This window comes from Petaurus breviceps, unplaced genomic scaffold (assembly GCF_028583685.1).
Source record: "Petaurus breviceps papuanus isolate PSGF00001 unplaced genomic scaffold, PetGlider_PUasm1.0 126, whole genome shotgun sequence".
NCBI classification, from domain to species: domain Eukaryota; kingdom Metazoa; phylum Chordata; class Mammalia; order Diprotodontia; family Petauridae; genus Petaurus; species Petaurus breviceps.
Window position 1 is genome coordinate 8,176,153 of NW_027185655.1, and position 15,828 is coordinate 8,191,980.

Sequence of the window (15,828 nt, forward strand, 5' to 3'; positions counted from 1 at the left end):
TAAATGGAACTATAAAAAATGATGAATATAAAGAATTCAGAGAAGCATGCAAGGATGTATGACCTAATAGAACAGAACTCATACAGAATAAATTAGAACAAGGAAACAATGTACCCAATGACTACAATGAAGAGGATGAAGGAAACAAAATCTGGATGCCATCTAATTCTAATGACCAAGCCTGGCCCCAGGGAAGAGCAGAGAATGAATACCCAGCTCTTCCTTTGCTCAAGATGTAGAATACTGCTTATTCTGTCAAACATAGTTGATGCACAGCTGAATTAAAAAAAATTGTTAAAAAGGAAGGCTCTGTTTTTACAGTTGGGAAAAATAAAATATTATTTTTAGAAACAATATTGTAATAATATTATTTTTAATACAATCTCTTAATATTTTAAAAATGATCTCTTAATATTATTTTAAAATAGTATTTCAATAATATAAAATAATAGTATAACTAAAAAATAATTTAAATGGTATTAAAAAAATTAAACATTTGCCATTGGGAAAAATAAAATATTACTTTTTTAAAAGGGAAAGCTCAATAAATATATTTAGGGAGAATGTGATAAAATTAAGTAAAGGTGCAGACTTCTAACTCACTGTATAGTGGAAAGGGATTTGGGGGTCAGGAAGCTTGGTTCAGATTCTGGCTCTCCTTACTACATATATGATCTATGTAAGTTCCTTAACCTCTTTGGGTCTCAATTTTCTTATCTTTAAAATAATGAATTTGGGTTAGATGATCTCAAAGGTTCCTTAGAAATCTTTTTTAAGGAAAATGTTTCATAGATATAAATTACTAAATTGTTTAATGAACTGCTAAAGGAAGAAAAAGGAATCCAGTAATTATTAATGCCTATTTTTAATGTTTTTTTATTTTTAAAAAATATTTGTCACTTCCCAATTATTTCCCCTCCCAATTCCTAATACAATCTTCCCTTCTAATAATGGCAAGCAATTTGATATAAGTTATACATGAGTAATCATGCAAGATATTTCAGTATTAGTCATGTTGCAAAAGAAAATACAGATAAAAACAAGAAAAATAAAATTTAAAAGTATGTTTCAATCTACATTTAGAATTCATCAGTTCTTTCTCTGGAGATGGATTGCATTTTTCATCATGTGTCTATTGGAATTGTCTTGGATCATTATCTTGATCAGAATGGCTAAGTCAGAAAGAAAAAAATTCTGAGGATTTTTACCAAATTCATGGGATGAATTCTTAAACAAAGAATGAGAAACAGTGGTAAATATGCTGGCTCTATATAATTACCCCATATTTCCCCCTTGTTTTGGGAAATGCTTATTTTTATTCTGTTCCTAACTTCTAAAATGTGTCAACTTAAAATCTGGTTTTATTTCAGAATATTTGTAGACTTTTTGTCTTTGAAATGGAAGAAAGGAGAGGTTAAAAGGGAAAAGACTAATTTATGATCTAAGAAAAACTTAATGTTATCATAATTATAAAAATATGTGCATGATCTTTCCTAAAATATTCTTTGCTTTAGTCAAAGGGGAAACTGTAGAAGCCTCTTCCCATGTAGGAAAATTCCATTTTTAAGTAATGAGGAAAGGATTTAGAAACAGTAGCCATCACCCTATTACGTGCCTATATCCCCCTACCTCCACCTGTCCAAAGTTCCATTCCCACAGCCTGGCATTCACCCTTTCTCCTTTCAAGCTCAGTAAACCCAGGAGCCAGGGGAAGATTGCACTGGAAGAAGTGGTTCAAGGAAATCTAATACTGATCCTTTGAGGAGCCCCAAACCCCATCAGGAAAGCTAGTTCCCTGGAGGAATTGAGGACATCACATTCCCCTCTATTTTCCCTCCCTAAGAGAAAGAAAACCCCACTCTATCTCTCAAAACCTTTAATTGAATCCAAATGAGCAAACATTTATATAGTGCCTACTGTGTGAGGCTCTGGGCAGGGAGAGAGCAAGTTAAAGTTAGTCTCTTGTATCATTAAGGATTCTTGGATCAAGGTTGAAGAGTAAGAAGTGCCCTGTTCTAATGGAATAACATCGGACTCAGTCACTTTGGGATTCAGAGCTGCAAAATCCTCCTCCAAAGTTTAGGGTCTGGAGCTTTTCTACTTTAATGCTTTAGGTGACTTCTGTCTCTGGGAAACCCCATTTAGATTTGCATGTAACTATCCTAGCTTTTAAGATGTCTGAAGTGTGTTGGAAAGAGCATTGGATGTGAAATCAGAAGACCAGGGACAGAATCTTCTTTCTATTTACTAGCTATGGGACCTTGTACTAGTCATTTGACATCTGAGTCTGTTTCCTGATCTGTAGTATATGGATTAGATTTGTATGGTGTTGGGAGAGCCAAAGGAAATGATCTTTATATATGGAAAATGTACTGCAAGCTTTCAAGTGGTGTGTAGAAGCATGGACTGTTGTCCTTATTGCCTCAGCAGTGAAGCTATGTCAGAGCTGTCAGGAACTATGCAATCTGATCTGTATTGGAGGCTAGCTTCTGACTTGCTAAGTGAGATTTTGGTATTTAGAGATAGCGAGGTGGTGCAGTGGTTATAGTCTTGGGTCTGGAGTCAGGATGTTGTTGTTGTCCAGCTGTATCTGACCCTTCGTGACCCCGTGGACCATAGTATGTCAGTGCTCTCCATAGACTTTTCTTGGCAAAGATAGTGGAGTGGTTTACACTTTCCTTCTCTAATGGATTAAGGCAAAAAGAGGTTAAGTGACTTGCCCAGGGTCACACAGCTGCTAACTGTCTGAGCTTGACTTTGAACTCAGGTCTTCCTGACTCCAGGTCCAGTACTCTATCCATATTGAGCTACTAAGTTGCCTCTGGAGTCAGGAAAACCAATACAAATCCAAGCTCAGACACTTACCTCGCTATGTGACTCTGGGCAAGTCATTTAAGCCTTACTTTCCTCATCTATAAAATGGGCTGAATAATAATACCTACCTCCCAGAGTTGTTGTGAAGATCAAATGAGATATTTATGAAGGACTTTGCAAACCTTGAAATGTTATTGTAAATACTAGTCATTATTATTTAGATCTATTCATGCCCCCAAAAGGAAAACTTCTATTATCTATTGGCAAGAAGAAGTGATAATTTCAAAGGAAATTAGTTGTTTCCATCATGTCTGACTCTTCATGACCCAGTTTGAGTATTTCTTGGCAAAGATACTGGAGTAGTTTGCCATTTCTTTCTCTGGTTCATTTTACAGATGAGGAAACTGAGGCAAACAGCATAAGTGATTTGCCTAGGGTCACACAGCTAGTAAGTGTCTGAGGCCAGATTTGAACTCAGGAAGATGAGTCTTCCTGATTCCAAACCCAATGCTCTATCCAGTCACCACCTAAAATTTTTGTGCTGATATTTTTAATGGCATAAACTTTTACTAAGGAGACTAGATTGGCCATGATCACTCTTTCCTCCTGAAAAGGCAGAGACTGGTGGATCCCTTGAGATCTGAACTGCATTAGGACCATATGAACAACATTTGGCACCAATATGGTGAATCTCTGGGAGGAGAGTGCTATCAGACTGACTAGGGAAGAGCAAATTGGTCCAGGTCATAATTAGAACAGGTCAAAGCTTCTTTGGTGATCAGCAACTAGATCAAGCCTTTGAGTGGCTGCTGTACTAGCCTGGGATAGGCAAGGAACCTGGTCTGAAAAAAGAAAAATAAAATAGAGACTGGAAAGACTTTTTCCTTTTTGTTATAATACTTATTTCTCCCAGATACTAGTTGTGGATCAAAAAATGAGAATCGAATTCATGGGTATTCCTTTATATGAATGAGCTTAATACGGGGCAGGGGGAGGGAAGATGATTTAGTTAGAATGATAAGAACAACACAATGAATCAATCATTTTTCTTGTTATCCTGCAAAACTAATGATGATATTAAAAGCAAACTTGCTGAAAGGTTTTGAGTTGAGTCTTCATTTTCCTTTCTTTATTTTTACCTTATGCCAAATCTTGATAGCAAAGCATTCCCAGAAAATATACATCTTGGAGAGTGAAGGGTGAATATCAAACAATCCACATCTTAGCCAAGACAACAATCACGTGACCAGTTCTAACCTAAACTATTCAGCATTTCAGAAAATGAGTTGGTTTTAATCAGCAGGCTGGTAATGATAGCATAAATGAAGACCATTTTCTCAAAATTGTAGGCTCCCCTCTGCGATTTTAAATAGACCAATTAACATTGCCTCAGTTTCTCCAGCTGCAAGGAGCAAGGAAAAATTGTATTTTGATGGCTTCCCTGCCCCGGGCTCCCCTCCCTGTGGTGCACCAGCTGTCTAATGAATGGCTGGACTCTAATCTTCAGGGAATAAGTCTGCGTATTTCTACAGTGGCATGTTTGGAGCGTGCTGTTTGATGGACAAAGCCTCTTAACAGGCTTTTGAAGGGCAGCCAAGACACCTACCCACCATCCAAAAATCACAGTGTTTTCTTCAATCCCTCTGCTGTAAGGGAACAAGGCCATGGTGGAAGTGCTCGTGACAGTGTAGGTTGCCTATGATTATCCTACTTCTTTATTTAGGAATGAAGTACATTGCTTTCAGTATTGGTCGTATAATTGAAAATCAAGTTTCCCCAGCTGTTGGAAAATCACCTGTATTAGGAGCTGCCAATCCTTTTTGTGCCATGGACCCCAGTGGCAGTCTGGTGAAGCCCAAGGATCCTTTCTCAAGATAATGATTTTTAATTGGTAAAATAAAGTACATAGGATATGATTACTGTAATGGAATAAGAAATTATGAGCAGGGTGATTTCAGAAAAAACTGTAAAGACTTAGATGAATTGATACAGAGTGAAGTGAGCAGAACCAGGAGGACATTGTGCACAGTAACAGCAATGAAGAACAACTGGGAATGACTTAGCTGTTCTCAGCAATACAGTGATCCAAAACAATCTCAAAGGACTCATGATAAAAAATGCTATCTGCCTCCAGATAAATAACTGATGGTATCTGAATACAGACCAAAGCATTCTCTCTCTCTCTTGCTCTTTCACCCTTCCTTCCTTCCTTCCTTCCTTCCTTCCTTCCTTCCTTCCTTCCTTCCTTCCTTCCTTCCTTCCTTCCTTCCTTCCTTCCTTCCTCTCTCCTTCCTTCCTTTCTTTCTTTCTTTCTTTCTTTCTTTCTTTCTTTCTTTCTTTCTTTCTTTCTTTCTTTCTTTCTTTCTTTCTTTCTTTCTTTCTTTCTTCCTTCCTTCCTTCCTTCCTTCCTTCCTTCCTTCCTTCCTTCCTTCCTTCCTTCCTTCCTTTCTTTCTTTCTTTCTTTCTTTCTTTCTTTCTTTCTTTCTTTCTTTCTTTCTTTCTTTTTCTTTCTTTCTTTCTCCTTTCTTTCTCTGTCTTTCTTCTTTCCTTCTTTCCTCTCTCTCTTTCCTGTTTTTATTTGAATTTTTTCCACAAAATGACCAATGTGGAAATGTTTTACATGATTGTACATGTATAACCTATATCAGATTGCTTACCATCTCAGGAAGGGAGGAATATAATTTAAAGTCCAAAACTTTAAAAAGGAAACAATGTTAAAACTTGTTTATACATGCAATTGGGGGAAAATAAAATCCTAAAAATGAAAAAAATAATTATTTACATTATGAATTTTAAAAATACATTGGATTACAACAATAATTAATTATATGGAAATAGAGTTGTCAAAATAGTTTTAAAAAGAAAGTTCATAGAACCCATACTAAGAACCTGTGGCATGTAAATGTACTCACTGGCCATTACTGACTGTAATAACCCACCTACAGCTCGAGTTAGAAAAGCTCAATTGTAAGCTATTTGCTTGGAACTCAGCATGACTTTTCTCATGTGTGAATGGTGTTGGCTGGAATCTCAGGATATTTTGTGCCCTGTTAGGATTAGTCTTAGGTTTACTGCACCATTTGAGTATAAGCCTTTATCTTTGGCTTTGGGACTATTCTACTCAATCTTTCTCTCTTTTATACTAGCAATTGCCCCAACTCTTCTATGATCCTTCTTGTGGCATTGAGGTACTTGTATATTTTATTTAGTACCTTTTCTTTGACCTGGAAGCTTTGATTTATGGTTATGATATTCCTGGGAGTTTTCATTTTGGGATTACTTTCAGGAGATGACTTTCTATTTTCACCTTTATCTCTGGTTCTAAGAGAGTTCTAGGCAGTTTTCATTTATAATTTATTCAGGACTTTTTTTGGTCATAATTTTCAGATCATTCTATAGTTCTTATATTATCTTTACCTGATCTATTTTCCAGGTCAGTTTAAAAAATATTTCTTACATTTTCTTTTTCTTTTTAATCACTTGTTTTTTCAAATAGTTCTTTTTGTTTCCTTGAGTCATTATTTTTTGTTTGACCCATGCTAGTTTTTAGGGCATTCAGTTCTTGGAAAAGGTTTCCCATCATCTGTTCTAAGGTATCAATTCACTTTGAATTTTTTCCTCTCCTAGATATTCTATTTGGTTTCAGTTATTCCAGGTACTTTTATGATCCATGTGGCCAGGGCAGGGTATTGCCAACCCCGCCCCCACCCCAAACCTCATATACCCTACAGTGTTCATTGAACCACTTTCTGTAAGAGGCCTTCCCTGGTCCCTCATCTTTTCAGTGCCTTATCCTCCAAAGGTATCTTGTCCTTGCTTTATATGTGTCTACCATGTATGTATATGTGTATACAGATATATGTAGTTATCCCTGCCATATCACACAGGTTAGGGGTGTGGCACCCTGTGATCTGGAAAATTCACATGAAAGTTTTTGGCCTCCCCTTTGTACCAGAGAAAAAAGTCTGAATTTTTTTCTTTTTCTTTTATGTGGCATTTACAGTACCTTATTGTAAAATTTGGGTAAGTATTTTGTCATAAGCTACATGTAGGTCAATGTTAAATAAAAATACTTTCCCTCTGTTGTTTGATGGCCTTCCTGTATCATCTGTGGCTTTTCCAAAACTGCCCTAAAATTCCCATTTAGTTCTTTATGCCAATACACTATATCAAAACTGCCAAGGGGAAAGTTGAAGTGGGGAAGGGATAACTGTATATATATATATATTCATGCAGACATGTATTTATGTATATACACAAATACCCTTATAGCCTTTCCTATTAGAATACAAGTGCTTTGAAAAGGGGGGGGGAATTATTTTTGCCTCTATCCATCCATCCATCTATCCATCTATCTATCTATCTATCTATCTATCTATCTATCTATCTATCTATCTATCTATCTATCTATCTATCTATCTATCTACCATATGTATCTACCCACCTACCTACCTACCATCTCTCTCTCTCCTCATCTACCAACCTACCATATCTATCTATCTATCCATTTATCCACTGCTAGGACAAAGTCTAGTACATAGTAGGTGCTTAATTAATACTTATCAATTGAACTAATTGATATTTTGACTGGCATACTGGAAGACAGACACCTATCTTTTGTATAGGAACATTTATTCAAAGGAATTATTTCTCTTTGAGGGAGATGTGTTAAACATCTTTTCTTCCACACTAACCAGAAAAATTACTAGCTGAGATACTTGCTTTATTGTGGTTGTTTCTTTCTCTTGAAGTTTAGGCAAGTATTTTTTCCTTTGAGCCATCTTGCTCCTCTTATGCCTAGGAAGTAGAAAGTTAAACCCACAGCTGTAATAATAAAAGTCAAGCCTTTTTGTTTCCATGCCTCTCTGAATTAGATGATTCAGCACTTCCAATGGAGTATGCACATAGGTGTTCAACAAGTTGTCATTTCCTCTACTGTATATGACAGTATACTGTTTATGACAATAGATAAGTTGAAAATTTATTAAAAACTTAAGTACATTTTCCTAAATATAAGTAAATTTTGCTGAATAAATAGTATTCACATCATACATACATGTACAAATGACTGTATTCTCTCAATTTGTATCAATTTTATTTCTTCTGAAGGAAATCACTGGTTCAAATATTTAGGAAAATTATCCCAATAATTACTGGGAATTTCAATGCTATTGATTTGGCTTCTGATGGACAGAGTTTTTTCCACACTAACATTTATGCTAAGGCAGTTAAAATAAGGAAAGTAGGTAAATGACACAATCTGATAGATTTTCTTCCCCTAAAATAGAAAATAGTGTTATGCATGTAAAAAATTAGAAAGCCAACAGACAAATCTAAAAGATAGAAATGATAAATAAATGTAAAATCTGGTTCTTTGAAAAGTATGATAAAATTGATAAATCTTTAGCTAATCTGATTTAAAAGAAGAGGGCAGAAAATCAAATCAACAAAGTAGCAAATCACAACAAAATTAGAAGAAAGAAAAAGAATTCTCAGACCCTAATTATGGCACAGTTATATGCCAATAAAACTGAGAATGCAAAATAGAGCAATGCCTGCAAAACCAGAAAATGCTCAAAGTGTAGAAGACCAACTAGAGATCTTAAGCAATGCAATCTCAGAAAAAAGAAATAGAACTAGCTCTTCGGGAGCTACCAAAGAATGGGGGAAGGGAACTTCCTAATTCTGATAAATTCATAGGAGAATTCTATTAAACTTTTTTTTCTTTTTGTAGGGGGGAGGGCAGGGCAATTGGGGTTAAATGACTTGCCCAAAGTCACATGTCTAGTAAGTGTTAAGTGTCTGAGGCCAGATTTTAACTCAGATCCTCCTGACTCCAGGGCCGGTGCTCTATTGACTGCACCACCTAGACGTCCCTTAAACTTTTAAAGAACAATTATTATCTATATTACACAAATTCTCCTGAAAAATTGACAAAGAAAGCATCCTACTAGGCTCCTCTTATGAGATAAATATAGCCCTTATACCCAAACTAGGGAAGGATAAAGCACAGAAAGAGAACTATACACCAAATATCAATAATGAATATTGGTTCAAAAATTTGAAATAAAATTCTGTCAGATTTCCTTACCTTTGCTATTTTTCTGCATATGTAGGCAGAATAGAAGCTTTGTTTCCCACCTACTCCCAAGATTCCTGTGAGGAAGATCAATATTAGAATATCACCCTCCATATTAATACTTCTATAATTCATTTCTTGCTAGTCTCAAATGCTGTATAGTCATAATACCCTTTTCTACTCCCAATAAATATAAACATAGTACAGTTGTATTTAAATAAAAGTTTTGGGCCACTGTTCTTGCAAAACAGTTTGTCAGGGGAATTTCCTTGCAACCAGATTATGCAGGAGATCAAGAAAGAGGCTATAGACTTCTTTTAGAAAGCATCATTATTTTTTCAGAAGGGTGGGAGCAGGAAGGTAAAAACAGATAAAAGAGCAAAAGAGGGTATTTGATATTTTGACACCTGGGTAATATAACCTCAGGCATTTGTGTTTAATGAAGATATATTCTAGCAAGGTTTGCTGTCAACTAAATTTTCTGTTAGCTTAATTCTGGTTTTTCTATTGACATGTATTTTGCTAGGGAAAAAGTTGTCCGCTCAATGTGGTTTAAGATTTAAAACTGAACACATATTTTAAAATAAGAAATATTAGAGAAAATTATAATGTTCTTATAACATTATTATATTTGAAATATCAATACCCAGCTGCTAGTCATAAACCTGTGAACTCCTAAAAATAAGTTATAAAATATAACTTCCAACAATATTTTGGCAGAAGACCAGAAACTAAATCTTTCCACGGTGTGTAGTTTGTTCCTATAGTCAGGGCTGTAATCCCTAATATTTTATACCACCACACCTTACCAATCCAGAGCTAAGTTATCTGGCCTTCCCTATTTCTGACATGGCTGAAAACCTGGAATTAAGCCCCAAAGGCTTCTGAGTAGTAAAGATAATGCCATGCATTAAACCTCATGCACATTATACATGCAACCTAAAAGATTTTCTAAGGCCCCAATTCAAAGCCTACTTGGACTTATTTTAAATGGAGTTCTAATAAATTCAGTTAGGATTTTTCTATCATAAATGGGGTACCAGCATTATATCAGAAACGTGAAGAGGGAGAGTAATGAGGAAAATGTAAAGACTATAAAAAAGATGTAAGAACTCAAAAAACATAACAGTTTGAGACCCTAGTAGAAGGGCATATAGCAAAAAAAAAAAAAAAAACCTTTCATAATCTCTAGGAACATTACAGTGTTGAGATACCATAAAATAATTGTGTTTTATTCAACTGGCTCTGAGTCAAGAAAAAAGGTAAAATTATATTCCTTGTATTCTATTATAATAGGGCTTTGAGATCTTACTGGCATTCTGGGACCTGTAGTTCAGAAGGATAACCATCCCTTCTCAGCCCTGAGAGTGATTCGCATTATCAAATTCTTTGAGCTGGACTTGATCGTTCAAGCACGAAGTTTTGAAAAAGACACACTGTCTGCAGGACTGAGGACTGAGACCTCAGGAAGGTTGAGAGTGGATGAACAGAACAACATCAGCAGTGGGGAAGTCAGTGATCTTAGCTGTGCCTGGGACTTTATGAACTGAGGTCACAGTTCACAGGGCAATGAAGAATGAAGAAAAAGCTAGGCTATAGCAGAGAAAGAAGAGACTGAACTTAGTTGGGTCCCTGCTGGCATCGTGGACCAAAGAATTCAAACTGAAGCTGCTGGTTGTAATCAATCTTCAAGGACTGAGGGAAGATTTAAAAGATCTACTCTTTCTCCTTCCCTTCCCTATGCCTCAAAAGAGCATAGTCTAGTAATCGTCTTACTAACTTTATATATGTAACTAAGATCCAAAATGGTTAAAACAATTCCAGGAGAAATTTGAGTATGAAAAGAAGTGCTTATGGAAAGCTTAGTTATCTAGAATGAGTTATTCCCAGCAAATTCTGGAGAACTGAAGTTTTATCTTTTGTATATATCACTCAGCATTTGACTATAGTGTTTTCCTCGACATTTCAGCCTGGTAATTTTTCTTTTTATAATTATACTGGTTTCTACCTTCATCAGTTTTCTCCTGGAATATTCCAATAGACTACTAATGGGTATCCACATGATCTTTCTCCCCTGCAATCCATTTTCCACCTAGATACCAAATTGTTATTCCTAAGGCACATATCTGACCATAAAATTCCCTTGTTGAAGAAGTTTTAATTGTTTCCCATCACCTCTATAAATTCATCTGTTGGACATTTAAGGTTCCTTATAATCTGGTTCCAGCCTGTCCTTCTACAATGATTGCACATTGTTCCCCTTTGTTCATCTACACTTCAATTTATCCTACTTCCCTCCACGCCCCACACCCCCCATCCTGTGCATTTTGTCTTTTAGTTTCAGGGTTATGTTATATTCCAGGAAGAAGAGGTTCCTGGGATATGATGGAGAAATCCAGAGGAGTGCAGCCTAATAGGAAATGAAGAGCATTACCCATAACATTGCTTAAGACTGATGATAAAGAAATGTTTGCTGAGATACAGGATCCCTAAAAACAAAAGATGCTTATTTGCCATGAGGGTAAGACACTAAATTTTTGTCTTATATCATAAATAAGGAAAGATTCCTTTTAATTACATCTCCAAACTTCCATTTTGAGAAACTATCAAGTCTAGATTTCCTGACTCCATTCCTACTTCTTTCAAATTTCTCTACCATGTCCCTTCTTAGGAGACTTCTCTCCCTTCCCCACCCCCACATCTTTTCAGTGCCCATTTATGCCTGTGCTTTTCCCATTCAAAATTAAAATACTCTCATGAGATAGAGCTCATGCATTCCATACTCAGTTGCCTTATGCCAGATAGTCATGTAACATCAGGCCAGCTCTTTAAAGTTCCTCTACCTTCAGGATATGAATAACACTTACCCAGTGTATAGGAGTATTGTGAAAAATAAAACTACCCAAAACACTGGAAGCAAAGTAGATGCTCTTTGACTAGGCAATGGTTTAACAAACTGTGGGAAAGGATGTAAGTGAATATAAGGAATTCAGATTAGCATGAAACATATACATTGGTATAAAGTGAAGTAGGCAGAATCAATCATTCCATGAGCATTTGTTAATGACTTACTATGTGCCGTGCCCAGAGCCAGGAAGACTCATCTTCTGAGATCAAATCTGATCTCAGACACTTTACTAGTTGTGTGACACTGGATATATCACTCAACTTTGTTTGCCTCAGTTTCCTCATGAGTAAAATGAGTTGGAGAAGGAAAGGACAGACCACTCCAGTATCTTTGCCACAAAAACCCCAAATGGGGTTATGAGGACTTGGATATGACTTAAACAATTGAACAACAACATTATGTACCATAGGCATTGAAGATAGAAATAGAGTGAATAAAGCAGGAAAATATTATTAATAATCTTCTCATCCTGAAAGATGCCTTTGTCTCTGTGACCTGGTCACCCTGGAAGTTCCCTCTGCCCCAGGGTCCCCTCCTCTAATTGGGGAGTTCCATGCTTACTCCTTTCCTCCTTTTCCAATTCTACTCTGGACTTTTCAGACTTCTCTACCAAGTCCCCTTTTGAAAATCATCTCCCTCCCTCTTTTAAAAATTAAATTATTTTTATTAACAATAATTAATTTAATTAATACATTAAATTATTTATTTTTATATTTTCAACATTCACTTTAAAATAAGTTTTAAATTTTCTCCCCTTTTCTCCCCTCTCCCTCCCTAAGACAGTTTGCAATATGACATGGGCTCTATCTCCCTCTTTTTAAAGTCCCTCTTATGTAATCTTTTCCCATTAGAACATAACCTCCTTGAGGGATGGGATTGTCTTTCTTTTTGCATCTATTCGTAACTGTTAGCCCACTATTTAGAATGGCATATAGTAGGTACTTAATAAATGCTTGTTTACTTGATAATCACTACAGCAATGTAAGTGGACACAACAGGGAAAAAAGACAGGTAATTATGATGATTAAGCTTGGCTCTGGAGAAGAGGGGTAAAGATGCAGCTCCTCAGAAGTGGGTAATTAGGAGTGTGAAGTACTGAATACACTGTCGCATTTTTGAGGTAATTTTGTGGTACTGAGTCTTTTTCGCCATCTTTCCTTCTTATTTTTTTCAAGGAGTAAATTACTAGGGAGAGGAGAAGAACTATTTGGAAGTGAAGGCAATATAAAAACAAAAGATAGCCATACATTTTTTTTCAAAAGGAAAAAGCTAGCAAATGATTTACACATTTCTTAGGTTTGAAAGTCTATGAATGTTTAATAGGTTATTGCTTCTATTTTAAAGCAACTGGACTTTTAGGTAAAAGAGTAAGTATTCTGATGCTGCCTCAGTCTCCATATCTGGGTCTGTAGAGCAGAAAGATTCTCTAGAGATGATTCCTTAAAATCCCCACCTTGAGCAAAAGCCATCAATGGTGGAAACATAGCCAAGTCCTGGAGCCATCTGGCCTCCTTTTCCTTGGGGGAAATAAACCTATATTTTTCTTTCACAGAAAAAAAAAACCAATCCCAGCAGCAGTACCACAAGCTTGGGAAAAGAAATCCATCTATAAATAAATGTTGGGTGGTTTGATTTGGCACATGAGATGTGGCCCCATAAACAATCTTCTGAGCAAGTGGATGGACCTTGTAAGCATGGGATGGCACCAGATAAAACAGTTAGTGTCAAGATATGTAAGAAACAAAACATATTTCATCTTACTTTGCTGTTGCTGGTCAGGTGAGTAGGAGTATAAGAGAATTGGTTGGATTCCATTAATGCTTTCTATCTAGTTAACCTCCCATTTAACTTCTTTTTTTGATCTTAACAATTAATGTGAGCCCAAGTGTGGCTGCACATTCACTGTGGAGCCCCTGGGGATCAAAGAACCTCTCATTATCTAGGATTTCCTCAGAAGTCAGAGTAACCAGTGAGCTAAAAGGTACCTGTATTTCAAGTACTGTATAAATCTGTGGTTTTAACTATGCCAGTTTTCTTTAGGAGGTCCAGTAACAAAGACATGGGCTCGTTCATTTATTTACTTTGGCATAACCCCCATTTGGAAAGAATCTAATGAAGCCAGTTTCACTAATCTCTGAACTAGATCTTTGTTTTCCTTCAACAATTTTTATTTGAGATTCTTGAAGCCTGCAGGGTTGTGAGGCAGAAAAGAACTCAGAGACCATTTAATTCATTTTTTTCTTTCACAGACAGAGAAACTGAGGCCCAGAGAGACTTAGCAGAAGCAATTAGAGAGATCTGCATCTGAAGTCAGGGAGACCTGAGTTTGAATCTAGCCTTAGACACTTACTAGCTGTGTGACTCTGGGAAAGTCACTTGACCCCTGCCTGTCTCAGTTTTCTAAATTGTAAAGTGGGGATAATAATAGCACCCCCCCTTAAAGAGTGGTTGTGAGGATAAAATGAGATAATATTTGTAAAGCACTTAACACAGGGCCTGGTCCATAGGAGGGATTTAATTATTGCTTGTTTTTTTTCCTTCCCTTCTTATTGATAGTAATTAGGAGAACCAGGATTTCAATTTAGTTTTCTTTACCCCACGATCCTATATTCTTTCCAATAAGCTAAGAATGTAACTCAATTGAATTTTTATTAACCATTAAGTAGGCCTCACAATACCCCTGCAAAGAAGCATCTATTCATTCAGTAATAAAGCATATGGTGTGTGTGTGCTCTATTTCTTTACTTGAATTTTCTAGTTTTTCAGTTAACCAAGAGATGTTCTGGCAAAAATCAAGGTTCTATACATGTACAAAAATATTTATGGCAACTCTCTTTGTGAGGACAGAGAATTGTACATTGAGAGAATGCCCATTAATTGAGGAATGGCTGAATAAGTTGTGGTATATGATTATGATGGAATGCTACTGTGCCATAAGAAATGATGAGGAGGATGTTTTCAGAAAATCCCAGAAAGATGTACATGAACAGATGCAAAGTGAAGTGAGGAGAAACAGAAGAACATTTTACACAGTAATAACAATATCATATGATGATCAACTGTGAATGACTTAGCTATTCTCAGCAATACAATGATCCAAGACAATTCCAAAGAACTCGATGAAAAATGCTACCTGCTTCCAGAGAAAGATGAAGTTGGAATGCAGAATGAAACATACTACTTTTTATTTTCCTTACTTTTTTCATGTTTTTATATGTTTTCTTTCACAATATGACTAATGTGGAAATATGTTTTGCATGTGGCACATGTATGTAACATATCAAATTGCTGTTTATCATCTCAGGGAGGAAGAGAGGGGAAGGAAGAAGGGAATTTGAAACTAAAAAACCTTTTATAATAATGTTCAAAATGTTTTTACATGCAATTGAGAAGAATAAACTATTATTTTAAAAAATCAAGGCTCTAATTGGGCCAAATTATTTCCCAGAATCTTATGAGAAAAAGTAATTAAAAATTACTTTAACCAAATTGGTTAATTAGCCAGTAGGAACATCATCAGAATGACACAATTATGTTTATAATGATTTTAGTCTAAGATTGAGGCTCCATTGAATATCACCCATCCCATTTAAAGGCACTAGTACCTTAATGAAGTGAGAATGAGTCAACCATTCAATCCTAAGTGAAATAAGTACTCACCTGGAAGCATGCTGAGAATGGGTAATGGAATGAGGTTATACCCCTAGGTGCTTTCTATAAAATAACAGACCAGTTCAAACCACAGAGATTGGCTAGAGAGAGCCAGAAGAGGCTGAGTCCCAGCAAAACCCCTGAGAAAGAACTGCTTAGGAAAACCCCATGTCAATCTTCCCCAACCCCTAGACTCCCTTTCCTTCTCTCCCTCCTGCTCCTTGGCAGAAGGAAAGCCTTGTGAACTTTGAAAGACCCAGAGGATTTTGAACTTCCCATCTCCCCATTAGTGTCATACTGTTGTCTCTTGGGTCCTCTTGGCTTCTGTATCCAGAGTTGAGAACAGACTGGATGGAGGTGATGTGGGAAGGCAGAT

At 36.2% G+C, this 15,828-nt stretch overlaps 1 long non-coding RNA gene across 1 annotated transcript in view; it reads left to right on the top strand.

Moving 5' to 3' along the window:
* Positions 1-15,463, top strand: part of LOC138164668 (uncharacterized) — an 82,411-nt gene extending 66,948 nt beyond the window's left edge. The window contains exons 3-5 of the long non-coding RNA XR_011169149.1: positions 10,190-10,866; positions 11,256-11,414; positions 13,354-15,463. This is a non-coding gene — a long non-coding RNA (uncharacterized lncRNA). The remainder of the gene's footprint in view (positions 1-10,189; positions 10,867-11,255; positions 11,415-13,353) is intronic.
* Positions 15,464-15,828: the final 365 nt, after the last annotated feature.